Source organism: Stegodyphus dumicola, chromosome 6 (genome assembly GCF_044657685.1).
Source record: "Stegodyphus dumicola isolate Sdum_Otavi_A_Nest chromosome 6, ASM4465768v1".
NCBI classification, from domain to species: domain Eukaryota; kingdom Metazoa; phylum Arthropoda; class Arachnida; order Araneae; family Eresidae; genus Stegodyphus; species Stegodyphus dumicola.
The window spans coordinates 213,521,943-213,544,745 of NC_140773.1; the positions used below are offsets into that span (position 1 = coordinate 213,521,943).

Sequence of the window (22,803 nt, forward strand, 5' to 3'; positions counted from 1 at the left end):
AAATAATACAACCAAATAACCTGTAATGGTTACAGATATATGTGTTGAGATTTTACATGAGAAAAATATGTTCTTTTTACATAATTATTTGCTGTAATATTACTAGCAAATAATCTGTAACCATTACAGATATATCGTTTGGGAATTTACATGAGAAAAATATGTTCTACTTACATAACTATATGCTGTGATATTACAAGAAAAAGATCTGTAACCATTACAGGCCTGTTACTCAAATAACCTATGGCATCCCAGTTTCCATGAGTTTTTCTAGTAACCTTACAGATTTTTTTTACAGTGTAGGACATGCCAAACCCACGGGCCGACTAATAAGTGACCTTTCCGGGGCCTCCAGAGCCACCAGATGCGTAATTTGTATACACCGTGGCCGAGATTGCCTCGGTACAGATCCTAGCGAGTAGCTTCAAAGAGTTCTCTACGTCGACCTCCCTGGGGGGATCGCAAGGGTACAATAAAGAAATTCTATTTTAAAGTGAGATACAGTTGTGTTGCTTGTTTGTTTAATCCGTGATAAATAAGCATGCAAAGGCAGGACGCATAGATGATTTTCTGAGAGAAATTAGTTCCTTTTTACGTTACACATGCAACACGTGACTGTTCACTCAGCGACTAATGAGCAATGCAGACATCTCCAGACATGAACAAATGCAAACTAAATTTTGTGCCTCACTTCGTGATGAATATTAAAGTTAAAATTTTAAAATCTTCATGTACATGGAATTTGAAATCCGACATATGGTAATCTATGGTTCAATAACTGCTTCATATTTCCAAAATTTCAGTAATTATTTGAAAAAAAAAAGAAAATCTCTGACGTAAAATGATGCTCGAGGAAACCATCCTCTCATCATTATACTATTTCATAGACGTAACTTCTTGTATTCTCTTCAAAGAAAATCAATGTATTTTCCGGGAAATAAATTCTCTCTAAATGCATAATAATTTGCAATCACATCAGCGTCTGCTGCGTGTCTATCGGACTTCGACCATGAATCGATTGATTTGTAGCTCACGACCTCGATGTAGTGACCTTTAGAAAGGGAAGTTCAGTAAAAATGATGTATTTCGCATTACTTCTATGGCCTTTTCCGGGATACCGGATTTATCTTTCATACGTCAAACCTAATCGCAGAGTTGAAACTGGCAATAATAAAAGATCAACACAGAATAAATTTTGTGAAGTCGAGTAACACAGTAGCACAGTTACAAACAATCACAAATTTACAACAAATTTTATAAAATATAGGGTGATTAAAAAGGGTAGCTTGGAGCTTTATATCCTTAAATATTGATTTTAGACATATATTTAAAGTTGCAAACTTTATTAAAGTGCAAAATGTTACGAAAACAGTTTAGATACTGTACGTGATTGCCTTGTGTGTACTCGATAGCCTAAAACCGTTCCGGTTAAGCCGTAAGAGTAACTTTATGCATTTAGTAACAAAAATCGTTATTACAAGCTTAACATCCGACTTTCTAAGAATTATAGCTATATCAGATTTTATGAATAGCAAGCTGAAACGTTAAGAATTCGGTTAATATTCGATTTAGTTCCAGATTTAAAATCCTGAAGACTATCTAATGTCAAGAGTTGCAGCCAAATCTTTATCATCTTTCAGAACTTATTTGTGTGGAACGACGTTTTCAGTCTTAATTGCTTTGGAATATAAATGTAAGAAAATACTGGACTGTGAAGATGAACTGCGATTCTATTTCAGCAAAATAGCTCCAGTCACTGATAAAATGAGACTAGAGTAAAGAAGCACAAGCACATCGAGATCACTGAAAAAAATAAAAATTGCGTATCAATATGCCTATAGTTGTGTATGGTTTACTATATTTATTGCTCATGCTATTTTTCGTAATATTTATCGATATTTGTTATTTATTAACACAAATTTAAATACATATATATTTTATTTTATTCCCAGTGTTATACTAACAATATGTTGATCTTTAAAATGAGTGTAGGTCAGTTATGCACACATTCTTAGCAGATAAACGAAATTTGAAAACCGCTGCGATAGAGTAAAAATTCCGGAAGTAAAACACTCATTAATGCTTTAACTAGCTAAAAACAGAAAGATAATACGTCAAACATTCGCAGATATATTCGAGAAAGAGTATTACTCGATAGGCCATTCTGGCATTTCTGTTTCTAAATTAAAATATTTGGAAACAAAATTAGATGAGAAGGAATAAAAAACAAAAGTTCCTCGTTTCGAAGATTAGCAGTTTCATAGCTTCATTCTTCACTAAGATGATTCTTTTCACTCATAATTCTGAAGTTTTCTCTTTCATTGTTGATAAAAATATATCTTAAATGTATAAAAAAATATGACTGTACTCGAAGGCAATCGAATACGAATAAACCAAGTTCCAGAAGTTAAACAATAACACAAATTAACAAAAATGAAGTGCATTTCACGTGTTCACATGTGCTGTATACACTGTTGCTATCTTTTTTTAGCCCAAAGGTGCACTAACTCAGAAGGGCTATTAGTCTCGAAACGGCATTTTGCATCGATTCACTAAAAGCGTTGAATCACTTTTCAAATTGTTGCCACAAAATATTATCACCCTGTATTATATTTAAAGAAATTAAAGAATGAAGAATCTGCATGAATGTATGCATGTTTATCGCCCTGTGAAAAAACAACGGTACCTAGAGCCATCAAATTTTGAATGACGTAGTCCTCCACCCGAATATGGGCACCTAGGAGCCCGAATTTTGAATTTATTATATTATATATTTCAAATTTTGTAAAACTTTAACGAATTTATGATCAAAAGACTCACAGACTTTTGATTAAAAGGCAAGATTTCATGGCGAGCAGTGGCAACACTTTACGGAATGAAACATTTTTATCTCCACCGCACGAGACTTTCAATCGGAAATTCTAAAGATATGCTATTTTTAATATTTTTAGCCCAAAGGGACATTTTTCCAAATGCTCTCGAAACGTGTCAGTGTGTGCAAATAAAAGAAACGGCTCTTTGTGCATAATATAAAATCTGAAAGCCTTCAGATTATTATTATTATTATTATTATTACTGTTTTTGCCTTTTTATTTATATTATATTGAATATTTTGCTTGTCCTGTTATACATGCAAGAGAAGAGCCGAGACTTCAGGTTAAAGAAGAAAATGTTTTGGATTTATTGTTAGAGAAATTAATAGCAGATAAACATAATGCGAATGAAGGTGAAAGAAAAAGTAAACAATTATATGAGGAAGTGAATATTCATTAAACAGTTCTGTGAGAAACATTTTGCGCTGTGGGAGCTTTTCAAATAATTTTTCGTAATCTAATTAGAATACATAAATAGTAAGTATCATGTAAGTTATTTATATGTGAATAAACATAGTCATCATGTACGACTTTGAAGGTACCAACGGTAAAGGGTGTACAAGTGAGGAATCCTAATAATTTTGAAATTATTACATTTACATGCTTAGTAATTAAAATTTTTATTATCGTGATCATTATATTGTGTTTCAAATAGAAAAGAGCGAATATTATACTTAAATTAACTAAATGCGCATACTTTATTACGAAGTAACGGAAGTTCAGAAGTTATTACTGAAGTTCTATCTTCTGAAGTAAATTATCTGTATTATTTTGCTTTTGTTAGGGCGCATGAAATTAACATCGTTTCCTAGTTCTTTAAAGCATGTTACACTGGTGTAAAAACAATTTCCTTTTCCAGTTCTTCAAATCGTATTATCATTTGGTTTACATCAGTATTTTGAATAAAGTACCTCAATGTTTTTATAGCTTCCAACTTATTTGTGAAACAAGGACAGTTTGAATAGCAATTTTATTTTTATCATCATCATTGTCATTTCGTTTCCTTCAATCACCATTTCATTAGAGATAATTTCAAAATCCTTTCAGGATCAATAGAATCTTGAAAATCAACTGAACACTGAGTCATACTACTCCATTATTCTTTACCAATGTTAAAAACTACTTCAGCTTTATTATCTTTCGATGAACTTACTTGTCTACTATTCAACCTTGCTCTCTTGAAAAAGCTAATCTGGAATATAGTTATGAAAAACGCCGAATCGGCATAAGGGTGCGGACGATCAGTTTCAAGCCAAAAACTAATCTTCATTTTGTGCACACCTGTCTTATGCCGCAGTACCTTTATGAAGATTTCTATCTTTTCGAATAGCGGCCGACTTGCATAACGATGCGGTACCGCTATGAGGCCATCTCGGCCTGTTGTAAGGGAGCTTTCGTAATTATTCCCATGTGTAGCATGAATACAAATCAGTTTTCCTTAGTAAGTTTTCCACGAAGGTATCCGTCCCCTTAGACAGATAGCCCTAGTGCGCTTTGCCGTAATTTAATAAATCCGAATCAACAATTATACAGGTACACGGCACACAGACATTATGCTATTAAAAAAATTCAATACTGTCGAACATTTTAAAATAAAAAAATACCTTAAATTTTGTGGAAAAAAAGAAAAATTACATTATTCGAGCATTTTGATATTTTTGATGTAGATAAATTTACTTGTAGTTTCATAAATGAGTAAATGAATAAAATGCTTATGATAAAAAATGAAAGTTTTTACGCATTATTATCCTTTATTGCAAATAAAGAGGCAAATGAAAAATCTGTGCACATTCCGCGGTAACAATGACTATTAGAATCGTAGTTTCCAAAATTTTTCTAAGACGTTCCTTAACTAATATCATTCTAAAGGTTTCAAAATTTTGAGCACTCCTAAATATTATAATGATACAAGCAATTGAAGTTACACGTTATCAGTGCAAGATGATTTAACTTATTCAATCACTCAGTTTCGGTTCATAAAGTTTTAAAAAATGACGGAATACATAGAAGTTGTTAACAGTAATAAAGCCCATTGTTGGGAAAAATACAACGGGCTTTAGAAAAGAGTTCTTATCCTTTTATTTCAGTTTATAGGAACCAAAATATGAAATGCAGATTAGGTTCAGGACGACATTTCTCCTAGACCAAATGACGTTTAGATAGATTATTTGATTAGTTTGATATTTTTCAATTCCATAGTATTTTTACGAAGAACAAGACTTATTTTAATGTCAAGCATCTGTAATAGATGAGGTTCAGGACAACATTCCTTTTAAACCAAATGCTGTTTAGATAGATTATCTGATTAGTTTATATTTTTCCAAGTCCATATTACTTTTCGAAGAATAAGACTTTTGTGAAGTCTTTTTTTGGTTAAGTATACTTTTTGTTAAGTATTTGTAATAAAACATCAATAAAAACTCATATTATCGTTTTAACAAAACATATTTCTCGAATACAGAAATAGGTACAAAAATGAAGAATAATATTCAAAACATAGTTCCCATTTCTGCTTGTTTAAAGTCATAAGAATAGAAATTTGCAGCAATTGTATAAGATTATGCAGAAATATTTTTAGGGGGAGAATAAAGAAAAGATAAATTAGGTATAATAAACAGCTTTTATAATACCAGTGAGCAAGCCTGCCAGATGAGCGGGCATTTCAAGCAAACAACCAATTTGCAAATAAATTTTTTGTTGCCAAATTAGTGTTTTCAGAGTTTTTAATTAATATCTCGCAACAACGCTCAACAGTCAATAATTAATATCTCGCGCTACCCGCAACAACAAATTCGTAAATAAATTTACTATTGCCAATATAGCGTTTTTAGAGTTTTAAATTAATATCTCAACGAATTAAAATCGTAAGAAGATGAGCATGGTCGAAATGGCTTCCCACGAATTTTTGGAATCCGGGAGGGGTACCTTTCTCGAAACTCAACTTCCCGCCGTTCTGGAGGAGATGATATTACAAACAAACGCGCTTAGATTTTAAGAGGGTAATAGTTTTCGAAAACGTTTATCATCAATTTCAAATTAAGAACTTGCTTTTCTACTTAAGAGAGAATAAGCTGAAAAAGAATGAAGAAAATTCACAGCATTAAGAAGAATATGCATTAGTATCATGATCATAAAATGAAAGAGTAAGTATTATTACAAAATAATAATTAAAAAAAACACCTTTGCTAAAAATGTATCTACTTTTTTTTCAAATAACTTGATGCTACACAAAAAACTCACATCTTATTTCATGTCATAATAAGCGAAGTTTAGATCTACAATAAAAGTTCATCAAAATCATATAAAGGACCACATTTATTTAATTACAAAATAATTACGAAAACTATTTCAATTAGAAAGTTCTGAATATTCTCAGAAATGAAAATATTTATTAGAACTTATCGTTACAATGAGCCTATATTTTTGTCTTTCTTTGTAATGAAAGTAGGAAAAAAATAGCTGATACATTTGTAGGGTTGTATTTTACTTCCTAACAGTTAATTTTGATTTGGGAAGCAGCTTCCCTTTACTTCATTTCTCTACGTGCAGCTCCGTCTGATATTCACCATAGGATTAGCTTTTACGTTTTCTATTTTTAAGTTAAAGCCACAAGTGCTGGCTTCCTGTACGCCCCTGTGGAGCCATCTGTGAATATATATGAGTTAAAATAAAAGGGTATTTTAACCCTTCTTCTGTTGTTGTTACTAACAGAAGAGAACTTAGCAAATAGTCGCTTCACATTTCTACTAGGTTCTAGCAGTCAAATAGCTTTAAATTAGCTAAAACACTATACATTTATAGAGTAAATAACGAACAAGCGCCTGAACAAAAAAATGCTTTGTTGGCTTTGAAACACCTGTTAAATGGTCTGGCTATTTCGCGTGATGCGAAGAAAAATAAGAAATTATGAAACTTTAAATATTATAAATAAGTAGGACAGCTGAAGAGACGGCTCCTGACCTAAGCTGTCCTGTAGAACAACGGACCAAATAAGTAGGACAATGTAACATTCAAATTTTTGCTATATATCCAATCTTTGCATTAGTCTACGAAGTTGTTTTCTAATTCAATTTTTGGACTATTTTGCTTTCGACTGTTAAAAAGTAAGGTCAGCATAAAAAGGTTCCCAACTATGTTATTTTCCTAAGAATTTTAATAACAATTACAATAATGCAATCAAAGCATTTAAAAAAGGAAAACTGCCTCCATATTTTTGAAGGCATTATATTCGGTAGAGATAACTCTTAATACGTTAAACCTCCTATACCTCAAACTTCTGCTTAAACCGAGTTTTGCTAAATGCAGAATTTTTTCCAATAATATTTGATAATGAAAACGTCCATTACTTTAAATTTTCATTCCTTTTATTTAGAACTCACAAGAAAAATTTTGACAGTTTTAACTTCATCTGAGTTAAATATTTTCGGTAACTGAAATAACGTGTCATCTGATATTTAAAAAGAATAGAGAGAAAGCTGCGTGATTTATAAGAGATGTTTCTGTCCATAACTTTAGTACTGGCGTTAGCCTTGATCATATAATATTTGGCTAATCTTCTTTGAAAAACTGCTTCAGAAACCTCTTAGCACACAGTATTATTTTATCAACTATGGAGATGTACAAAATTTTGTATTGATTGTGCAGTACATGTAAAACAATGTTATCGTTCTAGCTTTCGTCGCTTTACTAAGAAAAACTCTGCAAATAAAAGCTTATTATTTAATTCATCTAAGTAGAAATTGGCTTATGGATGGAATGGAGGGAAATATTTCATGATAATGCTATGATCGAAGATGAAATGTTAATATTCAAGTGTCATGTTATGGATTCCAGAAACCAGAGTATCTGTTTTATATAGTAATGCTACAAATTTAAAAATATCTTTATATGTATTTTTCAAACTTTATATTATGTTATGTTACTATGACAATTATCATCCAGTAGATATGACAAGTATTAGCATTACACGAGAAAGTAAAAATTTGTTTAAGTTATCTTACCTACCGAGCTAATTGGCATGTAGCCAATTTTCAGAACGTTCTCATTTGACATTATGTTATTAATTATGCTTCTTAACAAAGAAATAATTTAAAATTAATAATTGATTTAAAATTAATAAACACATTTTCTAAAAACTTAAATAATTATTTATTTTATTTTTAACAATGCAGCTAATCGATGTAATTTAAAATATATTTAATTTAGGGTATAACTATCAAATAAACATTTGCAGAATTACTGTAATTAATAAAAATGTTTGTAATGCCATTATTATATATTTCAATATTGGCATTACAAAAGAATCGTTTGCTTTCATTTTACCTGAGAAACACCACATGTATTTCAGTATCTCGGATACTTTCACCAAAGATATTGAATACGTTTTACTTTAGAATAAAATTAATAATCAGATCTATAAATAACACATTATGTATCTGAAAAATGTTTGTAAGTGTAGTATAATTTGATTTACAGGCTTGTGAGACACGAACATAATATAATGCACACATCTTTTATTTAAGTTAGAGATAAATGCCGAAGACAAAATGTGTACAAATATTAACAGAATATGACTATGCAGGACAACATTTACTTTAAATAAGACATTATCAGTGAAGTTTGATCTAAGTATACGTAGTTCGGAAGTTCTAGGTTTCCGTAATTTATGCGCTACGGAAACTACATAAATAAAAGACGCATAACAGCTGAAGCGTGCAAGAAAACTTAATTATCAGGTTGTAAACATTAAATTCGGGTATTAGTTTAATTTTTGCGGTCAGACTTTTGTACTTGATATTATCTAATATGATTTAATCTCCTATTTAAAAATATTATATTCCTAAAATATCTAGAAATGTTATATTGCTTTATATATTCTATCAATAATTCGATATATATCGCTCTAACAGGCTTAAAATCAATTGTCTTCTCACTTTTCAGAAATTATGGGACGACACATGATTTTTAGGCCTGTGATTAAAAAAATCGAAAGCTAAGGATTACATTACGCTGCTTAATTCTATTCTTTCAGGGAGGTGATGGATTTTTCCTGTGAAATAAACGCGCTTCGAGAATGGTGCCAAACACAGTATTGTCCATCAACTGCTCATTACTGCTGCTATATAGAAGGCGAATTGAATTCCGAACTGGCGATTGGTGCTGACATTCTGTTAGGTGGGCGCAGGCCACGAGGTGCAGATTCTGGGCTGAAGCCCTATCCCAGTGTAACATTCGTAACTAATAGTCCATAATGTACTACATAACATATTACAAAGCGTGTAGGCATGAAGTGAAGCGGTATGATTAGCAAATGAGGAAGAGTATTTCAGGTGGCAGAAACTGAATACAGCATTCCATGTGAGCAAACTTGTGATAATATGAAGATGAGCTTAACTTACAGTCATCATATAAGCTTATAGTTTCCTTTCTAGAAAATCGCTCCTTTAAGGTTATAAGATTATAGTTAAATTCAGTGTCCTTGGCAACTCGAAGACTTAAAGAAGTGTGCAGCGATTCTTCGCTTACTTTATAAAACTGGGGGGGGGGTAAGTCCCAAGAAGGGGTTAAAATACCTTTTATTTTAAGTCAAGGAATGTCTTAAATTTGGTCCCTTTTAAGCTTACAGAAAGCTTCCACTTAGGCTTGACCGTCAGATAAAAAATAAGAAACTAAACTAATTCTAACTAACTAAAACTTAGCCAAGGCTGTACAGAAATAACTAACCAAGTTGGCCCTTATTTAAACCTCACCGGCAAATACTGACAGGCACGTAACAATACGGCCGAACGTAGTAAGACTGTCTTAAAGCAATGACGCAGCCAGAAGGCAGAACACGCTCTACTGAGAACTTCTGAGCTCTTCTATGGAAGTGACCGATACTTCCCATCAAATACCGGTTATACCTTACTTACATAAAACACAATACTGAAAACTCATTCTGGCAGGGAATTGTAGGCGGGAAACAAGAAAACACAGGAAAGTAGTTTAAAATTAAAAATATATATTGGGAAATTATAATAAACTCCTACGAGGTATATGTGGGAAGCACTTGTTCCACCACCAGGATTTTTTTAAAGCAGAAGTTCCGTAAAGGAGTGTGGACTAAAAAACCATTTTAATAGCAATACCTCTGATTTACTGCAAGATCCCAAATTCAGCTTGCACTGTTCGCAGATGACACGGAAATTCTGAGTTCGCAGCCAACATCAAAGTTATTAAGCAGCACTGTCAAAATTATCAAAACAAACTTGAAGATTGATACACAACGGAGAATAACGATCCAAATCCAAAATCCCTCAGAAATTATCTTCAGGAAAGGCAACTCTAATAAAACTATTAAAAAGCTCAATCTTTTTGAAGATTTTTTAAACGTTTTCTTGCTCAGGCAGACAATAAACTAATTTTCCGAGAACACTTTTTAAAAAAAAGATATCAACAGAATCAATTTTACAATGAAAAATATTTGTGGCTGGGAAGGAAACGGTCTGTCACTTAAGAACAAACTTATCCTTCATAAACAAATACTTAGGCCTGCACTACTTTATTGATCTTCAGTTTGGGGTCATACGGCATTTTGGGATCTCCAGTTTGGGGTCATACGACAAATTTGCGTAAAGTGGGCCAAAGGAAAACATTGCGAGAGTTTGTAAATGCTCTTTAGTATATCAGAGATGATGTTATCCATAGAAATCTTCAAATTGAATATATGAATGATTATATCAGAAAAAGTTTATTATAAAGATTTACCTTTCCGTGAAATCTCATCAAAATTCCATTGTCTCAGACCAGAAACCCTCACCTTTTCCTACTGAATAATAACCTTTTCTAACAAACATTACAATCATTTTATCTTCTCTATACTTGAAATAACATAATTCCTTTTTGACTCACATTTCGTGCATACAAATTGAAATCTACATTTATATCTGTCGGATTCTGTCTCTCATTAGTGTTGTTGGCTTACATGTTACATGCATTTTTGCATTTTATTGATCATTTCCAAAATGAAACTTATAAGGTTATACCGAGCAGAGGAGGTTTCATTTCTAAATACCTTATTGATCAAGTCAAGCCAAGAGGTGACGCTGAAGAAATCCATTTGTAAATTAAATTAAGGAAAAAAAAGAGGTATTATCAAATGCTGTTATTGTTGTTATTGTCTTGTCCATATAATTTCATGGGAGAATGGTTGCCAGAGCGTCAAGGAGGTCGGATTTCAACTTTCCACCACAATTCTGAGAGAGAGCACCCTGGAGGTGGTCCGGGGGTCTCCCATTTTCTCCCCTATCGCCAAACCACACGACAGGACTTTCGGCCCGCCATATATTTAGAGTATCCCCATACCGCAAAGACACTATACATTTACAAATATCCATGCCTTCTCCGGAATTCGAACCGGGACCCGTCGAAACCTCAGTAGGCTCCCGCTATTATCAAATGGATGCTGCAATAGTATCAAGAAGGAATGGTCAGATGGGGAGGGGGAGGAGAAACATATCCAAGTATGTAAAATGATTACTTCACCCCTCTCCCAAATAGCTCCCTATAGCTACATTGCTACCCCAAATAGCTACATTGACATTTCTCTGACATTTATGGCAAGATGGAAAAAAACTTGTCAGTACCTAACTGCATATTATGAAATGCACATTTACCAAGACGTTAGCAGTAGAAGACAACGGGAAGGAACTCACGAGAACTCCCATCTAAAAATGGACGTTGTGAGAACTTCTCATATCGTGAGGCTCACAGGCTTTGCACTTTGTTTAAAACCATGGAAATATGTATTTGAAGAAATGAAAAAGAGGGAGAAAACAAATACATATCAAAATTATATTTAAAACAGTCTTTTTTTCATACAGTCCACTGCTTATTACTGTTATTTCGTATCGCATCGTCAGAAAATTTACTGCGACCTAAATATGTATTTTTGCCTAATTTTAATTTTTACGGTGGTGTGTTTCTCTACCAATTTAAGAAATATAATGTTTCCAGATAAACTTTAAAATTTAGTCATAGGTGTAGAAATTAGGTTTTCTAGAAATAGCCTTGGCAGAATATTTTGCGCGTTTAAAATTTAATCCGCCTAAAATGTCTAGGAATAATTAAAGCGTTTGCTTTGCTTTTTTACTCTAAATGCGATTTGAATTCAGTACTTATCGTATCAGAAATCTGAGTGATTTGAATTTCAAATAAGCGCAAAAAAAAAAAAAAGAAGGTTAAAAATAAACATTCGTTCTCCTTTCTTATCAAAAGACTCTTAACAGCTACAACGTGTTGTCCAGACACCGTTATGCACTGACGTCTAGTGTTTGATCTCTGGGCTATTTTTAACCAATCTCGCAAATTTTGACCTATCCAAATCCGGTAAAGCGGCATGTTCATTCATCATAAAATGGGCGGGGGGGAGAACAAAGTGGAGCACTGCAAGTTTGACGTCAAAGACAGATTACCAGACCGTGTAAATAAATTTTAATAAAATCTGGCAATCCTTATAAAAATTATCATCCAAACTTCGTTAATAGTGCGTTTTGTAACATACTAATCAGAGAAGCTAGATTTATCACTCCTACACTATTTTTTTTTTGGCTTTTACCCAAATTTATGTATGGAAATTAGTTTTGTTATTACTCAGCGCCATCTGTTGCTTAATGATGCAAATAAAAATGAATTCATTCACCAGATTTGCTTGGAATAGTGGTTTTCACCCTTTTTTGCCCCCGCATCCCTTTCACCATTGTTAAACAACTATTCCAAAATTCATACATATACATTTATTTAAATTTAGATCATTTTTAATGTGTTTGATGAATTAAATAGGAAAAAGTACAGAAAATGTTGATAGATGTGAAAGGTTGAATAAAGCTAGACTTTTATATTCATAAATTAAATCTAAAACCATAACAGATAAATAAGAGGCTGACCGCATTCCGCCCCTGAAACTGTGAAATTCCCCCTGCCCCCTAGGGGGGGATCCCTATGGTTGAGGACCCTTGACTTATTCGTTATGAATAACGGTTGTGAATAATTGGTCCAATTTTCTTTAGGCATATTTGCTACTGCTTCAAACAAGGAAGAGAACACGGGATTTTTTTTCATACATGTTTATTACTTTTAAAAACATCTTCATGTTATCGAATTCAAAAAAGCATTCGAATTCCTTAAGCGAAAATTATTCTGCGTGTTTTTACATTTCCCTAGATTTTCCCCCTTTATTTTCATTATAACAAAAACTCTTGATCTACATATTTATAGTGTTAGCAAGTCCTTTCTTTTATGAAATCTGCTAAATATTTACCAAATGGAATATAAAAAATAACAGTATTCGCATTTGCAAAATTCGCCAGTTTGCATTTTGCATTACGTACTAATGTATAACAAAGAGGAATATACGAGGATACGCAAGATGATCCATTAGAGCGTAAAGATTTTTGTATCTATACAAATTGAACAAACAGATATAAAAGTGTGGTTCACAAGAAAATAAGTTGCATGGAAAATGTTTTATTAATTCCAGTTTTCAACCCTTTACCATTGCAATCCAGACGGTTAGGGGGCCTACTGCAGGACCGAAGGTTCCGGGTTCGAATCCCGGAGAAGGCATGGATGTTTGTAAATGTATAGTGTCTTTGCGGCATGGGGGGCAATGTAAATATAAGGCGAAAGAGGGAGAAAATACCTTATATACTCTCCTTTTACAGGGCGACTGGGGATATTGGGACCCAATTGCCAAATCCTGGTGGCGCCGAATTATCGTCCACTTTTAAATTCGTGCGCCATCTGTAGGGACTGGCTTGCTTTGGGAGCATAAACTAGTTCCAAACCTCTGAAAGACGTAAAGCGAATTGTCGCTGCTTCTGAAGTAACTACAGAGACTAAAATGTGTAAACAACCTTCTTATTGAAACAGAACCTTGAACATAAACGCACTTTTGTGCTAACAGAATCAACCACCACTTGTAGCAATTAACTAACGTAAAAGTTAATTTGAAATTTAAACCGTAGACTAGCAGTGGAATTAAATCTAATTTACACGATTAAATACTACACAATTAAATTTAAATCTAAGATGGTTCAAAAACTCTAATCGACGTATCAAATTTAAATGTCGGCAGCAATAACGCAAAGACAACCACTAACTAACATAACGTGGCCACGATAGGCAGAAACACGTTCTGTCTTACAATCTAAAAATCTCAGCTTAAATACTCTTCTGGTAAGGAAACAGTAAGGAAAAATTATAGTAGAGGCTGAAATTATAAATAACTGGTTAATTTAAATAATGAATCTTACAACCAAACCATCATCTCAAACCTACTTCATAAACTATCTTCAAACTGCATCATCAGAAAGCGCACTTTATTCATATATAAATTTTCTCTAATCTTTTGTACATCTAAATTTATGAGCAGTACGACTTTTTAATTTCTTTTTTAAAATCGAACCGCATATGACAAAAATTATCTTCTAGGCTATCCTGTTTCAGCATTAGACTGAAACTAAAATTAGGATAGAATTTTTTGCCATGATATTACTAGAATTATACAACGTAAGCTGAAAAGACTGTATTTACACATCTGCTTTAATCAAAGCCACGTCTTATCAGCACTAACAGAATATGCAATAAGAAGAAAATGTGCTGCGGTATGAAAAACCGCAGAAACGTCCGTACGACCCAGTAAATTTCAAACTTGGGAGCCGAAACTTAACTATCAATCAACAGGGATTAATCTGAAATAAAAATGATTCATTCTGCACCAAGCTTTCAAGCCACATTTCTGCTTTTTCGCAACTTATCTTTTTTTTTTATCTCATAACGGTGTAAAAGGGCATACATGTGATCAAAAGCTAGCCGGTACGTTACGACAATGTAAGTTTTCTAAAGAAATAAAATATGTACAGTCAGCCTTCGACGTCTGTTATTATCTCTATGCATTAAGTTACACTAAGTTTACGCTCTCAACTTAACATTAAACCTTGAATGTATACATATATGATATTTTGAAGTTCGCAATCGTGGTACAATTATAGAATTTAGCGGAGAGCTAACTAAAGATGAAACCAATCAACTAATTGATCATGAAGTGGTAATAAATGTGACACACATACAGATAGCGAACAGTCTTTAGAAGAACCGTAAAATCATTGGATAATCACAATACATCTTTGTTACTTTATGATTATGCTGTTCAAACATATCGAGTAGAAAAGCATTTTGGAAGCAATCTGCTCACCAAAAGTTTTAAATAAGCACTCACATTTTTTTTATATATATAATATAGAGAGAAGGTAAACGAAAGACGTGATTTATTCAAGCTATAGTATGCGGGAAAGGTGATAAGAAATAACTGCAACAGCATCTAATTTTAATAATTAAAAAAGTTACGTGATGAAAACGCCATAGGTTTCAATGTTAAAGTAAAGCGAATCGTCCCAACTCCTTCTTCCCGACATACGGGGACCGTTTGACACGCCTGCTGGTATAGTTTGACGTCTAGAGGTACAGCATGGGCTCCGGCCTCGATATTCTACGGTACACCAACTTTTGCCTGTTGTCGAAGTATCTCGGATGGACTTAGCAACCAAGAATCGATTCGTGGACTCTTTCTCGATATCTCAAAGGCCTTTTGTCGCGTTTGGTTGGAGGGAATACCTTACAAACTTATTACTTTGGGTTCCCTCAGACTACATTTCACAAACAATTAATTCCTATCCCACCGACAGACTCTCTGTCGCTCGCTTGAAAAATACATACTCCCAAAACCGGCAAATCATAGCCGGTGTACCACAAGGGTTAATCCTTGGCCCAATAGTTTTCTCACTTTATGTGAACAACATACTCCGCACTCCCAACACAACACTTACATGTATGCAGACAATACTGCAATCCTTGCACGAAACGCATCTCTGTAACATGCACTATAAAATCACATACATGCACTGGATTCCTGGCTTCGAGCTAGAAAATAAAGATCAAAGTCGGAAAAACGGTGGCGGCTATGTTTCCATACCGAAGAGCTATCATCTTTAATATTTGTATGTATAATACTGCTCTGCCATGGTCCAAGCAAGTAACCTATCTTGGTGTTATACTTGACCAAAGATTAACATGGAAGCCAACACATTACACGCATAATCTCTACGTTCCGGAAGTGTAAAGCTATCCTTCACCCCTTAATTCGTAGGAACTCGTCTTTATGCGTTGATAGCAAGTTTTACTCATCTATAAGGCTATGTTGCGCCCTATTATTACTTATGCCTATATGAGGTTTTGTATGTAAAACTACGTTTCTGAGACTGCAAATCAGACCAAACATAACGCTACTTCGAATTCCTCGTGCTCACTGGTTCTACCGTAATGCAACCACACACGAAAAGCTTAACATAAAACCTACTGCTGCATTTATTGCAAAACGTTTTAGCAGAATTTCCAGGGTTAACAACCCCTCAATTCCAATGTTGATCCTTATTATGCAGTTAACAATTATTTAGTATGGATTAAAATACAAAAACTGCGTGAATTTTTTTTTCAAGTTTTCAGCTACATTAAAATTCCTTTCTAATAGCACATTAAATGTGTTTTATTTGAATGAATCATAATGTGACATGCACAATAATTAAGGCACTCACAGCTTTCCTTGATTTCGAGCATTTAAAAAAAAAAAAAAAAAAAAAAACCACAACCGAAACAATTTTTCATCACTTTAAGCATTTAAATGCTACTCATCAGAATACACAGGGAAAATATTTTCTTGCTTTCAGTATAATTAAATTATAAACTAGAGTCTGTGTTTATTGCAAATTAATAAATTAATGTTCAGCATAAAATGCTAAAACAAAATACACGGGAATATAAGCGATATTAACATCACAGCCCTTTCCTGTGAGATGTCTTAGCTTATGTAAACGAAAAGATAATCTAAAGTTAATGAGTATTTTAGAAATCTGTGACGTAAAGAGAGAAGCTTAGATGAATTTTTAAAGTTTCAAGAAATAATACTTATTAACAAATTTGATTATAAGAAGGTAAAAAGAAGGATAAATACTTTATAAACTTTCTCATAAAATAAAATTCAAGGCGCTCAAATTCTAGTTGAAATTTTCTTTGCTTATTTAATCAAAAAGCAACTTTTTATACGCTTATTATGCTTATTAATATAAATGAAATTGAAGGAGGACTTACTGTATCCAAATATAATTGACCAAAGCTTATCTCAAATAGAATTCCCTTCTCATAAATATTCTTTTAACTGGTGACTAATCAAACTACATTTTCAAGTTAGCTAGTAGAAAAGAGAATGTTTTGGGACCTTCAAGAATTATACAGATGATATATTATTATATTGATTATATTTTGTACGATCTTAAGCGTCGTAGTGTTAAGGAAAATTCCCTAAGTTCAGATTTCCTGGCCACAGAGGACGCCTTTTTTGCTCTTTGTCCTCATTTCTGATTTTATGACCGCTGACAAAGCTTTACATGAAATCTTAAACAGTCGAAATTATGCCAGAATTGAAATATTTTCTTTGATTTGTGCTAAAGTTTAAAAATTGTTTCCGATTAAAACATTTTTTAATGTTTATGTTTCAGAATGCAAGCAACTCCTACACGCCCGACCAGCAGCATGTTACAGCATAACCATCTTCAGTGATAATACCATATAACCATCATACAAAATGAATGTAAGAGAAAATACACAAAAATTACTTAATATAATAATACTTTTTAAAATATATGAATTTTTGCACAAAAAATTTAATATAAAATGAGTGAACTGCAGAAACACAAGAAAATACAAACACAAAATTATAAAGAAAGTAAAATGTTCTCAGAAAATATAGATATACAATACTCTTGCAAAATTTAAAAGATTTTAATATTGGCTTCCAAGACACTGAAAATTTGCACGTGCCAGCAAGACTCATACAGCCGCTATTCTGCGCTTATTTGATCTTGATATGATGATGCAACAGGAGTTGACTGCATTAAAGGAGGATGTTCAAACACAAGTTTCATTCAAAACACATAGATACGAAATGGTATATATGGTAATGGTAAATATGGAATATAAAATCCTCCAAGAGAAATATCTCAAAATAAAAGTTGTTACCGAACAACATTATTGACCTTTCTCTCTTCTTATCTGCTAGAAACTGACTTTAGTCAAGTCAATAATTTACTACTGAAAACGAGAAACAGGTTTAATATTTTTGACCGAAGTGATTTAAGAATGAAGTTAAGGAATTCTATGGCAAGAAACGCACCGATCGCATTAATTAAAATCGAACATTCATGCAATTAGAATCTGTGATTTTGTTTCCGAAAACTTGTTTGTATTTGTAAATTTAAAAACAATTATAACGTAGAAAATAATAAAACAATTAAAAAATGAAGCTTTCAGATTTTATATTACGCCTAATATTTTTTTAACGTTTTGTGTGTTACCTTTATTTATTAAATATCATGTTTTCCGCAGTTACAACATAAAATTCATTTCAACAGCAATATCGCTAAATAATTTTAAAATGAGCATATTTTTAAAATTTCCGATACACAGTCTCGCGGGCTGGAAATTAAATTTTTTTTTCCGTACAGTGTTGCCATTGCTTGCTTTGAAATCGTGGAGTTTGTTAATTAAAAATTGGTTAAAATTTTACAAAACATGAAATCTCTACTTATAATAAAAGGAAGAGTCTGTATGGTGTGTGTCTTTCGTTTGTGCTGCGCGTAAGCTAATAGACCCAGGGCTACCAAATTTGGTACATGTGTGCATCTAGACAAGAGCCAGTGCACCACGAAGCGACTTTTTTCAAAATTCGAATCAGATTTTGTGTATTTTATGTTTTTGTTGAAATCGCATCAAATCGATAATTATCTCTCATTATATCAGCAATAATGGCATGCAGCCATTGTTGCTGATATATCATTGTTGCCATTGATATCAGCACTGTTGCCACTTGGAAAAATGAGAGCGATAATTCTGTGCAGTTTTTAAATTTAATGTTTCTCTTGGGTACCGTACATTTGTCAAGAAAAGGCAACGGGAAGTTGGTTAATTTATTTATCAGGATAATCAATATTTGTATTAAGGAATATTACTTATTTCATTGCAATTTGTTTATATGTAATAAATTTTTAATGAATTTTGTTTTTGGATAAAGTTGTTCTGCAGAGTAAAATTCTGTGCAGATTTTTAAATTTAATTGGTGTTTGTTCCCTTTAGGCATTTTTCTGGTACTTTTAAAAGCCAGACGAAGGCTCGCCGCGTAGCGGCTAGTAGATAATAAAACAAATTTCAAATTCCAAATTTGGGCTTCAAGATGACCATATTCGGATGGAAACGTACGTTATTAAAAATACCGTAGTTACCGTTGTTTTATCACAATGAGAGAAACATACATACATTCATGCAGATAATTCATTATTTAATTTCCTTAAATATAATACAGGGTTCTAATATTTGGTGGCAACAATTTGAAAATAGAACCTACATTTATACTGAATTAACGCAAAATGCCAAAACGGAATTAATAGCCTTTCTGGGTAAATTGTCCCTTTGGACTAATAAATATAATAAAATAATTTTTTTCAAAACTTTTGTTCGTATGGTTCGAAGAAAATCTATTTAGCTTTTAATCTTTAGGTAGATAGATGTGATAATATTCAAGCATGTAGAATGCATGTTCTGGTTAACTGCACAAGTGAGCTATTTCTCCAACGAAATTGCTCCAAAACTCTGGTAGATCGCTAAATTTACAGGCAGGTTGCGCTTCCTAAGAAGAAAACGAAAATACGCTGTTGGGAGACCCATATGAAAGGTATCTATCTGCCTTCGCATAACCATTTACCGATTTGCATAACTACCAATTATCTTTATGGCGAGGCATCGTTATGAAGTTGTGAGGACACTTTATAAGGATACAGTTGATTTTTCTCGTATACCGCTTCTAAGAACATAAATTATATGGGAACATTAATGATATGTGAGAAAAATATTTTATTAAATGGAGAACTAAAGTACACTGGAGATAACATGTAAAAGGTAACAGAAAATGAAAGTAAATCCTTGATTTTATTGGACAGATAGAAAATAAAGTTTGAAAAGGAAGGTTTAACAAACTACTTCGGATGTAAAAATATGCAAATTAGGAATACATTAACCGAGTGAACAGCATGAGTTACAGCCTAATAATGAGTTACAGCCTAGATAACTGTTGTTATAAATAGATCCTCAGCTAGCAAGGATACATTTTTATTTTTTAATATTTCAACATTACCAACCATATGAAAGCATTCAAATAATTTTTAATAATATGGTACAGTGATTAGACAAAAGAAAGGGGCAAAAAATAAAATAAGCACCCTGTATTCCCAAAGCAAGCTCTTTAAGCTAGTGGCAGGCCCACCAGCAGCCGAGCGGTAAGCCGCTGAACACTGGTATTTCGGTCCTAGGTTCTAATCCTGCGAACGGGCTGGCTGTATGGACGTTTTAGTGGTTTCCCCCATGTGTAACGTGTATACGAGTCAGTTTCCCTTAGAATCTCGTCCACAAAGGCAGCCTTCCCCTTAGGCAGATAGCCCTCGAGCCTTTGCCGTAATTACATAATCCAAACCAAACCAAACAAAGCCAGTGGTAGCAGCTGAAACTCTTCTAAGGCCATCAACCAGTCATAACCACAGTGGAGAACTGTTTCATGACTTTAACAGAGAAAAGAAATTATCAAAGCTCCAAGCTCGCGAACTTCTACCGAGTATAACGAACGAACATAACGAAATTTATAGAGCATATTAGGCTTAACAAAACAAGGCTTTTTACAAAAGTATCAGTGTTTTGTGCTCGCTCATTTCATCTGCAAGCGGTATGTGTTTGAAATGATATAAAGAGCACTGCAATTGAGCATCTTGAGAATGCAGTCGATTTTCTTTAGAAATGAGTTGAAATTTTGCTTGGAAAGGGATTTTAGACAAAGAGTTATTTGGAGAAAGACAGAGACAAAACATATTCTCAACAGTATGCCCGAAGGATAACGTATCTACAGCAAAAGTGGCGGTTATAGCCTAACTCTCCTTTCTCTTACCGAAACTCGGCTTTTAGATACTTTCCTCAAAGAAGAAATTTGCATTCCTTCACGCGCGATACAACATTTAAATATTCTGGCACTGACAATTAGGGGAATGAAGTCTTATAGGAAAACTACAGCGAACTTTTGGACGTTTTGAATATCGTGCTTTGAGTTCGGTTTATTAAGAAACTGTATAACTTTCACAGTCGATCAATCTGATTATTTAGCTCACTTCGTCCGCAAAATATATGAAAACATAATATTTTTAAATGTTCTCTGAACATGTCACGATACGTTCTGATATTTACTATATTTAACAGAGATGTGACAGAAGCCACATGAAATGGGCATGGTAAAGTATTATTGAAGCTTGAGCTGAAAATATTATTCCTATCAATTTTATTACGCGAAAGAAAGAGATTTAATATTGGAGTATCGAAAACACAAAAAGAGTTTCAAAAACGAATTTTTTTCATTAATTAATTTTTATTGGTGGTTATATAGTTAATTTTAAAAATGAATTTCCAAATGGTTTGGATAAATTCACAATATATATACCGGTATCACACTAGAAGAAGTTTAATGATGCAGATACCCTAAAGAACTGGAATCATGCTATATCAGGGGATTAAACCGTTAAATTGACACAGTGCCTTACAAATCTCGAGAACTTCGTCAGCTTCACCTTCAGATTCGGATTATTCCTTATTGATATATATGGATATGTTAGAATAGTAAAAATTTATCATTGAATTTTAAAGCATTTAAGCCGCAAAGAAATGTCTTTAACCTTATACCCCTATATTTTGATATGTTTAAATAATAGAAATATGTTTATTTGTTAATAGCATTTAAATTTTTTTCCGAAGAGATATGTATTTTATTAGATGCTTGCAGAACATATGCACATCGATTTCATTTCAAATTAATACACTAGTGTAGTTATATTCCACAGAAATATCTCATATTTTATTATATTTTCTGATTTACGAAGAGCACATTCAGGCTAAGTTTTACACAGGAATTTTAAAAGTCAATTAAAGCATTAGCATTAGTTAGACTACTCGTGATCACAGATTCCAGTTTTGTGTCATTCGGATTTCAGACGTAGCTCGTTGAAGTTATGCAGCATTCACATGGACTGGCGTACTGCCAATGGGTGGGTTTTCCAAAATCTCTGGCACTACTTCACAAACACCGGAAAATTAAGGTGACGTCAGTCCACCTGATGACAGCAAACGCAAGTTTACAAGGTTCTTCAGTGATCTGGCCTATGTTCGAAATGCTCCCTTGATCTGTGCTTCCACAGGTTGATCTTTGCACATTGAACTAATTGGAGCGTAATATTATTAGCATACTATAATAAGATGTTTCAACGAGGTCAATTGCAAAATGACACGTAACAAGTTCTACATTTTCAAGCATCAAAAATGGGTCAGTTAATCCATTCTTTAAAGGATTGTGAGGGTGAAATATTCAACATAGATTATCTAGGACATGCGTTTAGTTTTACACGATTTTCAACATTATGTTATATTCTAAACTTTAGAGCTGAAAATTATGTTGATGAAATAACAACAGAAATAGTATTTGTTTATTATTTTTCACGCTAGTGTAAGAAGTGTTTTGAACATGTTTTAAAATATATTTACCTTAAAATTTCTACTGAAAATAAAAATAAGAAGAGTTATTATTCCACTGAATAATTTTCAGCAAGTGTGAAAAATTTCAGCCGTCTGTTTTAATTTGAAGTCTACTTAACATGAGGCAATATCAGTTAGTAGTTACAAAATATTCACACATAAAGCGTTTAATTTCTAAGCCCTTATTTGATCTAAAGGCAGTGACCTTCATCTGTATGTACAGCTA

At 33.0% G+C, this 22,803-nt stretch overlaps 1 protein-coding gene and 1 long non-coding RNA gene across 3 annotated transcripts in view; one reads left to right on the forward strand and one right to left on the reverse strand.

Annotated features, from left to right (window-relative positions):
• Positions 1-22,803, reverse strand: part of LOC118191680 (sodium-dependent phosphate transporter 1-B-like) — a 319,865-nt gene that overhangs the window by 110,107 nt on the left and 186,955 nt on the right. The gene's annotated exons all lie outside the window — the stretch shown is intronic.
• The window catches only part of LOC118191679 (uncharacterized), a 185,959-nt gene that overhangs the window by 15,648 nt on the left and 147,508 nt on the right, over positions 1-22,803 (forward strand). Inside the window, exon 4 of one of the 2 annotated variants that reach the window (XR_015041825.1) lies at positions 17,462-18,264. The exons of the other annotated variant lie outside the window; for it this stretch is intronic. This is a non-coding gene — a long non-coding RNA (uncharacterized LOC118191679). Of the gene's footprint in view, positions 1-17,461; positions 18,265-22,803 lie in introns of those variants that run through there. 2 annotated transcript variants of the gene reach the window in all.